Source organism: Bombus flavifrons, chromosome 5, assembly GCF_040668555.2.
Source record: "Bombus flavifrons isolate JBK064 chromosome 5, iyBomFlav1_principal, whole genome shotgun sequence".
Lineage (NCBI taxonomy): Eukaryota > Metazoa > Arthropoda > Insecta > Hymenoptera > Apidae > Bombus > Bombus flavifrons.
Window position 1 is genome coordinate 5,492,862 of NC_138446.1, and position 16,858 is coordinate 5,509,719.

Here is a 16,858-nt window from a genome sequence, read left to right on the forward strand (position 1 = left end):
CGAAAAAGGTTTCCTGCTGTTGTTGCTTTTCTTTTGTTGACCCTTTTCTGCCGGTGGTCTGCCCCTTTTTCTTTGCTCCCACTTTGATATACATTCTAGCTTGTCTTCTATTAACCTGTCACCCATTGTCGACTTCATTTTTTGATCCATATCATTTTCTTCCTCGTTTTCCCATGTTTTGTATACAACTTATACACCCCAATTATTCTACCCACCACAAACTTACCTCTTAATCTATTACCTACTATGTGCTGTCCACCCTATTCTTATTCTTTTGTTCTTAATTTCTTTCTTCCCTATTTTTGTTTCCTATCATTATTCTTCTATCCACCTATTCCCTACCTCTTTGTCCACTTCTGACTCTGCTTCCCTTGAGTAAAGGATATATTTTAACTTAAGGATTAGATTGCAGATTTTTATGCATTTATGAGAAATATAGAGATGTAAAAATACACAGAATATATAAAATAAATTTGGATTAAAATATTTGTTATAACATTTAGTAAGTGAAATGAATCCTTTTCTTTTACGTTCCATATTTTTAGTTCTGTTCATAAAAATATGAATTTGCATAAATATTCGCAGCCTACTTATAACAAATATTACAACTATGTCAGACATTTTCTTAAAATACAACAATTTAAATTGAGAATTAATGTTTTGAAAAGATGTAAGATAACGGAATATGTTAACTAATATTAGCTTCCGTAAGTAACGATTGAACCTTATAATATCGTGAGTTGTGTAAAGATTGAATACAAAGACCGTGTAAAAATGAAGAAGAAAAGAGATATTGCGTAAAAATGTATATATTGCATACATTTCTTTAATAACATATTCCACCTCCTCGAGAAGTATTTGATAAGGCAAAAATCAGCAGTCTATTCATCAGAAACTCGATATTTCAACGCGCGAACAATTAGGAACACATTCACCGCGTTTGGTGGCTAGCCCGGTGCAGCGTAAGAATAAAATCGTTAGCCGAGAACTTTTCCAATTAATTTTTATCAAGAGGCAACTTTATCGTCTGCGTCGTGGCTTTTCCTTTTCACGCGATTATTATCTCCCTAAAATATCGAACAAATTGATGCTAAGAGCTCCAGTCGTTCGAACTGAGGGCTAAAACTGTCGTTCACGGCATTAAGCCAGCAATGTTCAATTATTCACGTATCAATGCTTTTTACTGTATATCTAATGTATCAACGTCAATGTCAATACGACGTCAATGTTATATCACCAGGATAGGAACGAGCAAGAGTCAACAATATAAAAATAAGTGGCAAACTCTATCAAGTTTTCATCAGCCATTATCCTGAAAAGAACACTGCAACGCGTTTGCATTGTAGATGGTTATTAAATAATCTTTTAAATATTATTAAATTAATTTATCTTAATTAATAATTATCTTATTATATTTTATCATACTCTAATACTTAACTATATCATCTAAAATAAATTTCCGTTGTTTTGTCGTACGTAAAACACAATAGGCAATTAGTCTGTTATTGTCGCCTGATCGGTAAGACATTTATATCGAGAATTTTCTTGCTGTCAAGGCAATGCAATGAGTGTCATTGTCGTCGTTATCGATAAGTGCACGCAGTTATATCTAAGTTATATACATACATAGTTCTGTCACAATTTTTTTACGCAATGCAAATATTATTATCTCCGACAGAGAGACGATAGTTATACTGCTATAAACATAAATAACAATAATCACTTTTGATTATATTTATCTTCTGTACAATAATAATAGAGGTAGATGTAAGAAAAAATCGCGTCAGCGGAAACAGTATCGCAGACTATCTTGTTGTAAAATGTTATAATGTTCTTATGAATGGAAAACAGACTTAAATAATATTGTGTGCGAAAGAAAATTTAGATAAAACGTTCAATTACTTTTAGATATCGTTTGTATCGCGATATTTAGACGGTCGATCTGTTTCTAAACTCACGTCAAAGTAAAGAGTAATTTCGAATAACACATAGTATTATACATATTAATAAATTCTAGTTTAGGTTCTTAACACATAAATTTTTCATTGGCTTATCGATAAAAATGATTAAGATTTTTCTATAATAGAAACCATGAACAAGAAAAATGAGTGATATACGTTTTATGAAATATAAATTCTGATGCAAGACATTACAGCTTGAATTCGTAAAATGGCTAAAACAAACAAATTATCAAACATTTGTCAATTGTCAAGGCTATGCTTGTATATATCACAAACATGTAACTAACTCATGCAAATATCTGAACACTTACCACAAAATACTTTTTGTATGAATATATCATATGCCTTATACGAAACTTTTTGAAACTTCGTTGGCATAGAAATGAAACACGATTACCGTGATTATAATAGTAAAATGAAACCGATCCGTAGATGTATATAAAAGTTACAAGATATTATCGCAAATATTCACTCAGTGAAAAATTAGTACACAGTATGAATAGTGGCCACAAACATAGAATTAGTGCTAAAGATGGTCTCACTAAATATTATGGCTTATTAATGTAGCGAATTGTATGCTATTAAATGGACGCCTGCCTTTATTCAGAAAAAAGAGAATCGATGCACCTCTTCGTGTAGTACTCGCTACATAAAGTTTCGTATTCTTTTATTATTTAGCTCGTTCATTTGTACAGTTAAATTGCGCTTTGTAATTACCATCCCGCACGAACCGCGCCGGATAAAATTTGGTCACGAGAGAATGCACATAAATCATTGAAATTACCGAACAAGACAATGGCAAGCAGACGTTATATGTGAATGTTCGTCGCGATACAAAGAAAACGTGCCATTTCAACGTTGTGAATGCTTTACGCGCCGACAACTAATGAAAATTCCAGTATCGTTTGGGAATATTATAATGAAAATATGTCAATTGGCATTCGTGTATCGCATAAATGGAAATTTCCACGCAATCGAATCAGTTGATCGAGTATATCGATTGATTAATATTGCGTTTACGTAATTACGTTCTGAATGATTCGTATGAGTTTAATGAGGTATTAATAATTTCAGTGCGATAATAAGGTTAATTACAATGCGGTATAATGTATAATTTTGAGTCTTACTAAACTTATGGTTTTACTTGACCTACATATCTCTACATATACGTGTGCACGTACATACACGTTCATACGTCGCCGGATATTTAGTTCATTCAGAGCAAGAACAAACTTTTTTTTTGTATTCAGTATCTGAAACCTAAGAAAAAGCTTATTTCAACTATATATAGATAAGTATATATTACGTATGCAAGAATTTTCTTTTAAATCGTAATTTTATAGTTTTTAAAGTTTCGTAACGTACATATCCTCAGATGTTACGTACAACTTTCCATAAAGATAAATTAACCTTACAATTATAGAACGTAATTGAAATTTATTAATTGTTCAAAGAAACAAATTTATATTGTGTTTCTGATAAATCTATCTTATAAATCCATTTTAATAAATATCCCAATAATTTCAAATTGATCGACGACATATATACGTATATGATGTGTGCAGGCAAATAACTTATTGTGGTTAAAATGTTTAAACAATTTTTACATAAAAATCTAAAACTAATTTTGTTAAAACTAAATATTAAAAAACGGTAAAATTATAATAATATATGCAATTATAAAAATAAATATCGAAACATAAATAGATAATTATAATAGTAATTACTATATCTCCTAGTATTCTTCCATTTTTGTGAAGAAAGAATATAATTTACTAAAGCAAAAGGACTTTCTATCGATTGCTTTTAGAAGTAAAATAGTATTGTTGCAAACATGCATAAATATACCTGTTTTAAGTGTATAATGTTTGGAAAACTTTTGCCTATTATTTATATGTATAAATAAATGTAATGTAAATTGATTGCGAATAAGCGATTGATTAAACACAGGATGTCAAGAGAAAAGATGGAAAGCGGCCTTTCAAGGCTCCTTCAAGGAGTAATTTTACATATTCTTTAATGAAATCAATTTTCCAGATAATAAAACACCGTAATCATAGTAATTCGCATGAAAAAATATGATATAACATTTTTACACATTAATAAATATATTAAATGTAGAAATTATTCAGATTACGCTATACGTATATAAGATGTGAGTTCTTATGCAAAAATAAATACATAAGAAACATGGAATACGATTTATTGTATACGTACGGAATAGTTTCTTAAAATCAATTTTTTTCGGAAGTTAATTAAATGTCAGATGACAAAATTTTATTCTGCAGTCTTAATTTATTTCTACATAGGAAATCACTCCTGATTCACTTGTATATAAGCAAATATCTTCTCATAAATAAGCTAATCTATATCAATTGGAATATTGAAAGTACATTTACAATTTTTGCAAACGTACATACTTAATGTATAAACACGAAGTCATAAAGTACGATCAATTAAAGTATATGAATTCTATTCTGAAATCGTAATAATAGTATCAAAGTAGTCAAATATTTGTTGAATACTTTTTATTCCCTAATACCTATATAAAATAATATCTATAAGTCATGGTCGCTATCATTTTAATATGCAATACTGAAAAGATTTCGTTGAATTACCTATATGATAAAATCGACTCATTACTGCATACGCATATAGGAATTACACACGAGCATAATCCATTTTATCACGCTATTAGCATATTTCAAAATTTTCGAACATACTCCAAATATTCACTATTCAAATTTATTCGCAAATATCGGTTTTCAAATAACAAAAGGGACATGTATAATCAAAGAACGTTCGATAATCCTAAAGAACATTCAGCGATATGTGTGGTTTCATTGAAATTTAATCGTAAGAAAAAGGAAGGTAGTATTACAGAAGACAGGAAAAAGAGACATCAGGGAGAGACCAGAGGAGCATGTAGCCACGTATATGTAAAGTCGCATTAACGGCATTAATGCATCGTGTCTAATTGAGCAAGAAACCGGCTGACAAAATGTGCGAGTCCCTTGGAGACTCGGCGGAGAGAAACGGCGGCTGTCGGAGGGGCAGAAAAAAGGAAACGCCACCTGTTCCACGGAGGTTGGCTGGCAAGAGAGAAACTAGTCCGAGAGATTCGAAAAGCTGGACTGGACAGTGTCGTATAAATCGCGGACGATTACCGCGCAGACAGGAATGCCGTTCGCATGCCGTCGAACTCAAGAGAGAGAACCTCGGAACCGACGTCTAGTATCTCACGATGGAAATCTAAATGAGATTCGATCCGTCCAGGAAGCCTCGAGCTTCCACGATTCAATCCTCGTAGCCAATCGAGGGAAAAGTGAAACCGCCTTTCTCGCCCTCCACGGTAATTCGATTCGATCTTCCGCAGGGCTGTCTTCCTCCTCCCTTCTCCTCCCTTTTCCTCCCAAACTCTTCCTCTCCTCGGTTCTTGCCAGGCTGAATGTGTGCGTTCTCTCCTTCCTTTTACCAGTTTTAGCTCTCCTTTGGTCGCGCGCAGCCTTCTTTCACGCAAAAACATTCTGGGAATATAATTGTCGACGAGCAAAACAGCCTATAAGACATTCACCAGGTGCCTGGTGGAAAACATTCTTTGCGTTGGTCAACAGCGGTGTCGCAAATTGAATGGAGAAGACGCGTCGTTTGCTGAACGAGCCTCACAATCTCGAGAAATCGTTAAAAGACAAGCCTTCGAGGAAACTGCCCCTTTCAGTCATTTTTTTTGAAATATCTATAGATTCGTTGTGAAAGTTCGATCATTTATGCAAGACGGTTTTTCCAGCTGTACATTTAATTGTTTGGGAAGTTCGCGGCGAAATTTAGAAGAGATATTCTTTTAAAGGTCTTTTTAACACGTTTTTACGAATAGTATGCTAAAAGCTTAGAACTTCCTCGGCCGGTATTCTTCATAATTATCCATGTCTCAGTCGCGTTCAGGAATTTTCCCAAAGAGAAGTAAACAAAATTGGCGTTAGTGCCAATCTTTGAATGCACTCTTTGAAAAAAGAAAACATTCTCGAAGTTTCGAAGAATGAAGAATCAAGATCATCTTTGATTAAGATAAGTTTGACTTTAAAAGTATGAAGAACAAGCTTAAATATTTTCTAATTTCGATTATTACAGAAAGTGTATAGAAATGTTTCGTTCAGTTCAATAGGAACTATCATATTTTGAAATTGTAACTATCTCAGTCAGTTTATTACGTCTATCATTACAATCGATACGGATTCACAAGAAATGAAAAATATTTAAATAATAAATAATATACTGCTGGTTGTGCTCCGTAAACAATTGCATAATACTATGCCAACAAAGCAGATTACAATACCCGCTCTGAATTCATCCTTTCGTCGTTACCCACCGTTATTCGTCTATTTGCATTTTCGTCGATAATTAGATCGAGGAACATTAGCTATCGATGGTAAATAATTATCGCGTAGCGAATGGATTGGTAACACGTTCAAGGAACGGCATTATGCACGCGAACGTTCTACAAATAATCCGACGGATTAATTCAGCTAGCAGAAATCAGGGATTGCACAGTTAACGTGACGATAGGCCATGTTTCTTCTCCATTCAACAGTTCCACTTTCTGTTATCGTCGACACTTTCCTTTTGTATAGGACGATCTCTGCATAATCTTCGAACAACCAAGCCTGTCTAAGAGATTTATCGAACGAATTGGATGGCATTGCACTCTTGCCATCGAGGAGGAAAAATATTGCGAATCGGGGCTGAGCACTAAACTAAGGGTGAGCGAGAACCTGAATAAAAGCAGGGGTGTGTCGCCTTGTATATATGTCATACATGTTAATGTGCTTCTTTTGCTAGCATGTCACTCTGCTTCTTTTTTCTTTTTACTAATGTAATTCACTTTGATAACGTTGATTGGAATGTAGTGATATAACGAAAATATTAGAAGTATAATGGTTATAAAAAGTATTTACACATACCGTTATTTTGTAATGAAGCATTTTTAAACAGGTTCTAGGTACATTTTATGCTCATAGTATTAAATTTTTATAGTCGTATTACCGCTTACAATAGTACTAAATTATACGAAATTTAATATACTTGAATTTCATTTATTTAATATGTAAATGATAAATACAATATTGTGGAACTACTTTCTGTTGCCATTGTACGCTACCACTTGAAATCGTGTGGATATTTGCTTATCTTCGACAAAACGTAATTTAATTATAAGATTAGAATTATATAATAATTTTAAGCGATTTTATCGTTTATCACACGTGCTGTTAAAATTTTGTAGCATGATAAAATTTTTTTTGAAAGTTAATATTGTAATATCATATAGGAGTATCATAAAGTGTAATATCATAAAGGAGTGTAATTTTAGATCGGTCGAAAATAGAAAAAACCGTGTATGTCGTCTTTCTGTGTTTCATTTACATTTAAGAGTGCCTATGTGACCAAAGGCACCTAGTTCTTGCAGAGGTATGAGAAAAACGATAAATAGCGTTAGAACAAAAGGACGGTTTCGGTTTTCAAGGAGAGGTGACCGAGAGGTCACAGTATGCGAGTCGAAAAGCGAGTGTGTTGCGAAGATCAGAGCTAATCGAGTCGTCGAAGAGTAGAGTCGTGAGAGTTGATCGAGTTGTTAGTTGTTAGTTGTAGAGTTGTTAGAGTTGCTGGTGAGAGAGAGAGAGAGAGAGAGAGAGAGAGAGAGAGAGAGAGAGAGAGAGAGAGTATCAGATTCGTTGTGACGAGTATCGATTTAGTTTCAATTAAACAAACGTCGTTTTCTGTCCTATTAATATTTGTATATTTAATTTGCTATTAATAAATTGTAAGTAATCGGGAAAATTTATATCTTAATTTTCCGATACTACAATATGCAATGAAGAAATTAACATCTGTACCGTCATTCTAAGTTAAAAATGCTCTATTTTTATATTTTTTCAAATAGCTTAAAATACTTAAATTTCACCATGTTTCTTATGTTTTAAGCAACAAGAGATTTAAGTGCAGCTTTCAAATGAAAAACGTACAACTTTTCGTACAAAATGTGCAATTAGATTAGAAAATGCAAGTTAAACTTTCGTCCACAAGCAAAAAGTTTATAGCTCTATAATTGTGTAGATATTACTTTAAAAAACACAGATAATTATTGATGATAATAGAAACTGTTCCAAAATTAGAATTTCCTTTCGTTCGTTCATAGAAGAAAAATTTTCCTTGTAGGTATTGAATATAATGTAAGCTAATTTCATATGAAAATCAGTATTGCTAATCTCCAAGAAAAAGGTGCACGTGTACGTATGAACATATCAAAATGTAATATTGGAATTTTACCCTCGCGACCCTAGCAAGTCAAGAGTCATAAGCCATAAAATCAGCCTGCCATTCTATTTACATATTCGTGTCAGTCATAAAAAAATACAGGCTTTCAAAGTACATTGTATTTGCTTTCAGCGAATTGTATAAATAATGTAAAAATAATCTACGATGGCTACAAAATGTATGTGCACATCAGGTTCCACATATCATTTTCGATATTAAATTTTTGTAGCTATGTCAAAGTACTAACAGAAAAAAAATGATATGAAGCTTAATATAATATAGCATTATAAATAACGAAAATCTTCCAGTGAATATGTCAAAATCAAATATCTACCTAAGTAACTCTATCTATGCTATATATTATGCTATATATATATCGTCTTTTACTTTTATATATCGTTTATTATTTAGTTTTATTAATCTTATTAACTTTCCAATCCCTAAACACATACATATATAATTTTTTATTTGTTATATAACAAGAGCCAATTTACAGCCTATAAATTCTAATGCAATTTAACAACCAGACTAGTATCCATTTTAATATGTTAATTCATAATATAATGCCATTGGCTGAATTTTTGGTTTCATTTTCTTAAAATAATTTTAGCAGATTTACCATTCATATATATATTGTGTCGTTTGATTATATTGATACTCCAGTAGTTATATACATCTAAAAACTTTCGACGCTATCTGAACACATTATACATATACTGATACGATATTGATATCTTAAATATAGTATCTCAAATATGATAATGAAAATAAACTTCTGAAACCTATCATTTTAGATGGAAAGCTATAAAGTTCCAAAATTTTATTATAATCTGAATTATGGTAATTAAGTAGTTGAATTTTAATGATAAGATAAAAACGAAACATCAAAAATGCTGCGTGACCGCTAGGAAACGCAAGAATATCTCTTAGCAAAGTTGTGAACGACACAATATTGCCTGAAGTAAAATATCGTTGCAATGATTCACGCTTACAAGCAGCAATTATTAGGCTATTAAACAAGACCGTGGGGCAGTACTCCTCGCCATCCACGTTGTTTTATCATCCCCTATCTTTCTTTTCCGCGTCGAGCTATTGCACAGGGAGATTCGAACATAATCTCTGGGACGGACGGTGTGGCTATAAGGATTTATGGAACGAATCGAAATGTGGAACGCTTCTTATATAGCAAAGAAAGGTATCGTGGAACGAGATTGAACAGCGATAAAGAAGGGAGAAAGAAAGGGATAGAGAGGAAGATCGTGAAACTCGAAAAGGATAAAGGAGAAAAAAGAAGAAAAGGAGGAAGGGAAACTGAGGACCGTGTCAGCTGATACTGATGTCAGGATGTATGGTCCGAGAATATGTTCTTGCAGAAATGCGTGACACGCTTCGGAATGTTCGTATATTTATGTGAACGAATAAAAGAAAGTTGTTGCCTGAAACACAACGTATAGGCAGTGTACGTTTCCATTTCGCGTGCTATTCTTTTTTCCCTTCCTTTTCCGGAACAGTTTTGATTCCTTCTTTTATTTTAGTAACAGTGCAATAACTTAAGGATATAAATAGTTGATGTCAATGTTTCTATGCATATGTTTCTGCATACTCAACTATATAAATTACCAAGATGCATATCAACTGGTTTTTTAGAAAAATATAGTTTTGCCCGATGCATTTAAAAAATATAAGAAATATGCATGTTATGATCATATGTTTAGAGAAATAGAAATAGTTGTAAATAAGTTGATAACTGTCGATCTGCGTCGTGTATTTTTTAACATTCCAACAATAAACATTTAATCTCTTTAGTTTTAGGTATAGGTGCGTATTAATTAATTATTTGTAGGAACACTTTTTCCGTATAAATCTATTTAAGCATAAAATGGGCTGTAGTTAATAAAAATTTATATTAGTATATCATATATGTATAAATTATTGTAAATAAATATCAATTTGCTATGAACTATTGTTAAAATTACTTTGATTGCATTTGTTAAAAATATTGCATAAAAAAGTGAAACATTGAAAATTGCAAAATGAAATTTCCATCGGTGCTTCTATCAATTCCGTCAATCATTTATATTATTTGTCTCATTATTAACCATGTTGTGGTTTTCGAGTCACTTTCCATCCAATCGTATTTTTCTATCACCAAAAATGCGTTTAACTTTGGGAAGAAATGCAATAATCGTAATAATACCAAAAAAAAAAAAAAAAAAAAAAATACTTAGAAATATAAGAGAAACTAAAAGAATATATTGGAAGTGCTTTTATCATTTTATTACTAACAGTTTAGAGATGGAAAAAGATATTCAGGGACGCGACGCCCCGCGAGTTGTTGACATCAAAATACGTCAGCGTGAAAAATAAGCCGTAAATTTTGCGAGAGAAATGAAAAGAATTTTGACGCGCCATTTTTCACATTTCACTCCTCTTTCGTATGATACATAAAGGTGTATCCGTTCCAAGCATTCGCTTATCATGTAAATTTCCACTCGTACACAATGCTTTCCGTGAAATGGAAATTAACTTATCTCTTAAAACTAAATACTGGCTTTACATGTACATAGCACAAAAGAATTGATTTTTTTTTTTTTTTTGATAATAGTAACCGTTTGTGATTTGGCTTATAAAGATAAACGTATGAAATATTGTTGATTAAATGCAATGTTACTGCTCGATAATAAGTATAAAGAAGATATACAAGAAAGATTGGTTAAAAAATTGTATAAATATGATAAGATTAGGGATTATTTATTTCCGAATTATCGAGAATTTTTCTTTACTCATATACGTGTATGGTAAGTATCATTTAAAAACATGATATTCGGTGTGCAAAATTAAAAAAATTGAAACAGTAAGTAAAAAACTGTTTAAAAGATCGAAGAAACCTATTTAATTATATATTGAGATATGAACTACATCTTTAATGAACATTTTGCATATAATCCGTTTATCTATTAGTTGAAAATAAATAATTTTGAGTAAATTATAGATTCAGTCTTTTTCGTAGATTCATAGATCTTATTTCATAGATTTTTGATAGATTTACCGAGCATCCTTGAGATTCAATAATTCTTTTAATATTAGGAATTTAACGAAAATAAAATTGTCTTGGTCTATAAATTCATTGCACTTTATAACAATCGAATAGTTACTAAATTGAATAAAGTGCTGTATAATAATTAAATTTATCGGGAAGCTATATAAAAAAAGTATAAAAGTTATAAATATTTTTACATTTATATTTTTAATGTTATTGCTTTATTGAATGATATCGGATATATACATAATTGAAGTGCTTTGCATTGAAAAAGTGTTTTAAACTTTTACAATATTTTACCGTATACATTATTATACGACAACTGAAAAAACTGCAGCAGAAAGAGAAAATATGAACTTCTAAAAAACCTTTGAATAGTTTTCTCTTTTAATGTTTTTGAATTGTACCCAGCTATGTTAAAGCTATGCTTATTGATTCTCAGCTAGTAACTGCGTTTTCGATCAATACCTAAAATGTTTGCGGTTATCTTTCTTTATCCATTATCGGATTTGGAAAGATTTTGGAAATTACATTAGAAAATTAGGTAAACATGTAAACAAATAAATATATTGAAACTAATGCTCTATTTTTAATTTAAGTAACTTGTAAAAAATAGAAAATTATATTTGATATTTATTTGATACAATTACTATTTGTATGGAACATACGAAATATTTAATTAAGCAGTCTGATAAGTATGAAAATTTTCTGCAAACATCTAAGAACATATTTTTCCTTGTTAATGTGTTGCATCAGTCATGTGTGTTAAGTACAAGAGTATCGCTTCAACAAATTATTTATTTATAATAGCGATAATAAATATATCATAATGAATGTTAGATTATTAATAGTATTTTATCATTGCTGTCATTTCTTTATGCGTACAGGAAGTGAGAAACGTTTCTACAATGCATAAAGCATAAAATTGCTTCAAACGTTTAAAGAATTACGCGTCAGTATAAATATGAAAATTTTAAAAATAGTTACAGCATTTATTATAACATTGGACGATGCAGTAAAAGCATCAGAAAAAATAAAAAGAGAAATACTACGTCGAAGTCGTTTAAAAAACCACTCTTCGCAAATTACATCAATCTATCGCAAATTTCCTGTTCTCAGAATTCGTTATAGATATTACGAGCCATCATTTACCGTATGTAATTAGATTTCCAAACGATTTTACATAATGCTATCTCCTAAATGAAATTTCTTGCAAAACGAAGAACAAACCAATCGATTATACACTATCAGGTTAAGCCAAGCAAGACTGTCGAACATTACAAGAATCGCTATCCGCGTATCATTTTTCTAGTATAAATGATACAAAACGAATAAGAAAAGTTCGATCTGCGCTTAGCATGGGATCGATCGGTTCGCCACCATTAGCTTTTGAGGAAGTTATCTATAAAATGTTAAAGGAAGTTGTAGATCTTGTTTGATGCAAATCACTTAGATAGGTTTGATACTCAAGTACGATATAGTTTGGCGCCAACGACAATTATTATCGATAATCGACGTACCATTGGCGTGGTTGGTGATTTGCATAAAAAAATGTTAACCGGCAGGTTCGTTCGATTGCCAACATTTTGATCGGGCGAAAGTTATATCGTTAAGATGCACGGTCCCATTAAATCGTCCGTCCGATCTGGCTTCAATTAAAGACTTACAATGTCGTTCTTATAATCGGGCGTAAGGGGCTGGAAAGTCCATGGAAGAACCGGCGACAAGAAAACGAGGCAGCAAGGATATACGTGTCGACTGGACGCCGTATGTACAGGTTTTTAATGGGAAAGATTCAGAAAGTGAGGATGAGTAATGGCGCTGAAGATGAGAGAGCGGATAAAAGCAAACGGTGAAATAGACTGTGGAAAAGGGGCGTGAAGAGCAAAACGTGGACGAAGCAAGAAGATAGGACGGAAAAGTTCTGTAGGCGCGGTGACTAGTTTCTTCTTACGGGAAGCCGGTCGATAAAATTAATTCCATTGATTATATTTATTTTATTGCAAGGCGACGCGACACGTTGTCACACGGATTAATCTCTGTAAGGAAATTTCGACTGGAAAATTCGCATTACGATTGTTTGCATAATGCACCTGCACTTTGATGAATAACGAAAGGTAAATAGAACGAGTAATTTATGATATGTGTGCAGAATATTTCCCCCGAACGATTCAAGTATATTAATTCTCAATATACTTAGAGGAATTCAAATTGCGTAAGTTGTTCTTTAATTCAAGTAAATAGGTCATAAATAAACATTAATTAACGTGTTAAGCTGTTCGTCCGTACAGTACTCGTGTGCATGTCTATAATTATGAAATTAAATACTATTCACACTGGAATTACAATTTCGTATAAGAATAATCAAATGAATTTTATTTCATTTGTAGTTCTACGTTGCGCTTATTTACCAAATAATAGAATCTTAGAGAAATATGTATTCGCAACTAAAAATAATTTAGGAACGAAAGAATTCAATAATCAACGGCCGGTTACTTTTTTATTAATTAAGAATTCTAATAATTAAGCAACACATCTTATCAAGTTTCTCTTATAAGAAACACGAGAATTCTAAACGATACAAAAATCTTACAGTGGCGACTTATCGATATAGATGGACATGAATAATGAAAGACAAATAAGGGAAACTGCATTGCGGAGGTCAGGATTTGACGCAATAGTAACACAGGCGAAAAAAGGTCATCAATAACTACAGTATGTAGGACGATGGATCAGACAGTCTGGCAACGAGGTCAACGAAAGTGAGCAAATAGAGCAATAAGATGCGCAAAATAGGTGACCATGCAGTGAGCTACGGAACTAGGAATCTTGAAGGCTGCATCGTGCATGCCATTATTATTAGCACGTATTTTCTACAGGCTGCTGTATCTTTCGAACTAGTACAGGTCTCATCTGTGGATGTAATGTCAGGAAGTTTGATATTTTAATGCGAGTGCAGATAAGTTTAGTAATATAATGATAAGTAAATGATAAGGTTCCATATTATGATTAAATATTCTTTCATTTATCATACGTTATTAACCATAGCAGCAACTGATAATTTTGTATACGATTTTTTTATCTTATCATTGCCTGGAAACGTGGTTAGGGTACGTACATAATTGGAAAAAGAAATATGTACTGTGTATTTACTAGAATTTTGTACCAAATATCAAACAGCTATTGCAAAACAGCTATTGCAAAATAACAAGTAATTACAAGACATAGGACCTTTTTCGGCGAGACAACAGCAGCGGCAACACACTATAACATATAACGTAATTTTCCCTGTAAAAAACTTCTATGCAGTTGACATTTGCAAGTACCATGCGGGTATCGCGACATACGTAGCTACACGTCATCCTCAAACAAGCAAATATCAAAATCGGGCTGAACGATTCCCAGGGGCGATCAAACAGTCCACAAAAGGAATGCCAACGTTAATAGCGTAATAACGAGGTTGACGCGAGGGTAACATAGTCGGAGTGCGTGTACGATCAACGAGGAAGGTAATCGCGTATCGTGATAGCATCGCGAATTAAACTTTACCCTTCGCCCTTGTGGACGAAAGGAACGCACGTCGTGGATCGATGTTATCCCCCCAACGTGTATCGCGATGACAAATGATCGCGGGAATCGAACGAGGACCGAAGGACTGTCCATCGAACGACTATCCTCTCTTCGATGGTGGTGATCGCGAGACATCGCGTGTGTGGGAAAGAACGAACAGTGAAGAGAAGAACAAACAGAGAGTTAAAACGCGACGCGGCGTCGCGGACGTTGCAGTTAGAGGCGATAAGAAATAACAAACTAGTGGTGGGAGAACTGTACGGAACGGGAGATGCGAGAGAGAGAAAATCGGAGTAGCCTGTGGGACGCCAAGCCGCCAAAGAGTCTGGCAACGAGAGCAAACGGGCGCCAGGACGCGACGACGTCGCCTACTTTTCTCTTTCTGTGTGTTACATATGCAATGCATACACGTGTACATATAATCATCCGTACGTACGGAAAGAGGAACGAAACCGAATCAAAGGAACTAACAGGGACGAAGCAACGCGATGCGGCCTGATGCGTTCGCCACGAACGTGGCAAAACGCCTCGGCTACGAGGTCACAATGTTGCAACGTTCTCCGTGCTATTTTTCGCTTCTCCAACCTTCTCGTTGCTCCTTCAGTCTATTGCTTCTCTCTTCCATTTTCTCTCCTTTTCACACCCCTGCTTTCCTCTCTCGTCATTGCATTTTACGTTATGTTCTTATGAACTCTTAAATCGATTTTGTTCCTGCTACCTCTTTGCTGGCTGACAAGGAGGTATATCGAGGGGAACGTGAACTTTCCTCAAGGAGAAAATAGATTATCGCGTTATTTTCACGGAGATGTGGGTACGGGATATAGTTTCAACGAATGGCTCGTACGCTTGTTAGAAATCAAACTTTGGAAATTATAATGACAGATCAGGGCTCTCTCGATTTTTCGCACGATTGAATTAAAATTATTATTGAAATCCTGTGAGTTGTAAATTTCCAATTGCTAGTGAAGCAAATTTTCTTGAACGTGGTGGTAACAAGCTTGGTAATAAAACGAGTTAACTTTTATAAATGAACTTTATAAATTACAGACGATTATCTTACTCGTCGTAAGAATAGGCAATTGGAAAAATTACTTGCGTAACAGAAATCTGTGTAATCTACAACATGATAGTTTTCAATTAGCTTCTTGCATAATTAAATTAGTACCAAGTATCAGGGAAATTGTACAAGTTGCAAATTCACAGTAGCAACAAGATTGATAATAGAATACTAATACAAATCTCACGTCAATTGATTGCTTTATTTGATAGTCATAATGATATACAATTATGAACAACTGTTCATTTTGCAATTATCTTGTATTATTAGCAATTTAATTCGTTGCTTACAAAATCATAAGGATTGTTTATTTAGCAGAATTCTACCTATAACTTGTGTGTATCTTCAAAAGTTATCAATATGATAGATAATGCTAATTGGAAAAAACCAAAAAAATGCAAAAAAGTATATATATAGGAGATTCATTTTTGTTTATAATATGTGTCTAATTTCTGAATAAAAGCACATAATAAAATGAATTTTCTTTTCGGTTATTAGACGTCTTCAATTTTTACATAGTTTGTAATTACTAATCAAAAACCATGGAACATATCGGTAGGTAAAAAAGTTCCGTAAGTAGATTAACCTTTTTTTGGCTGATCCAATGTAGTCGTCTGTAATTTCACTACTCCGACCGAATACATTTGCATGATTTAACAATTTGAGTCGCTTTCCGCGTAGATGTAAAACGACGCCAGTACGCTACTGCGATTCGTTAAAATACGAAATGTATCCTCTGGGTACTGGTTTAGAATTTACAACTGCTTTATCAAGACACGTACTGTGAGAGTACATACTCATCTAAAATTTGCGCAATTTGTATAGTCTGTATACTTAAAGATAATTAAGAATTAAAAAGGTATCTATAATATCTTAAAGATCATTCTGATTAAATCGTGTAATAAATTCGTTCACCTATCA

The 16,858-nt window shown here is 33.0% G+C and overlaps 1 protein-coding gene and 1 long non-coding RNA gene across 2 annotated transcripts in view; one reads left to right on the top strand and one right to left on the bottom strand.

The window, feature by feature from the left end:
* Positions 1-7,698, top strand: part of LOC138180262 (uncharacterized) — a 28,414-nt gene extending 20,716 nt beyond the window's left edge. The window contains exons 2-3 of the long non-coding RNA XR_011173243.1: positions 7,535-7,593; positions 7,663-7,698. This is a non-coding gene — a long non-coding RNA (uncharacterized LOC138180262). The remainder of the gene's footprint in view (positions 1-7,534; positions 7,594-7,662) is intronic.
* Positions 1-16,858, bottom strand: part of dally (division abnormally delayed protein) — a 253,426-nt gene that overhangs the window by 49,724 nt on the left and 186,844 nt on the right. The gene's annotated exons all lie outside the window — the stretch shown is intronic.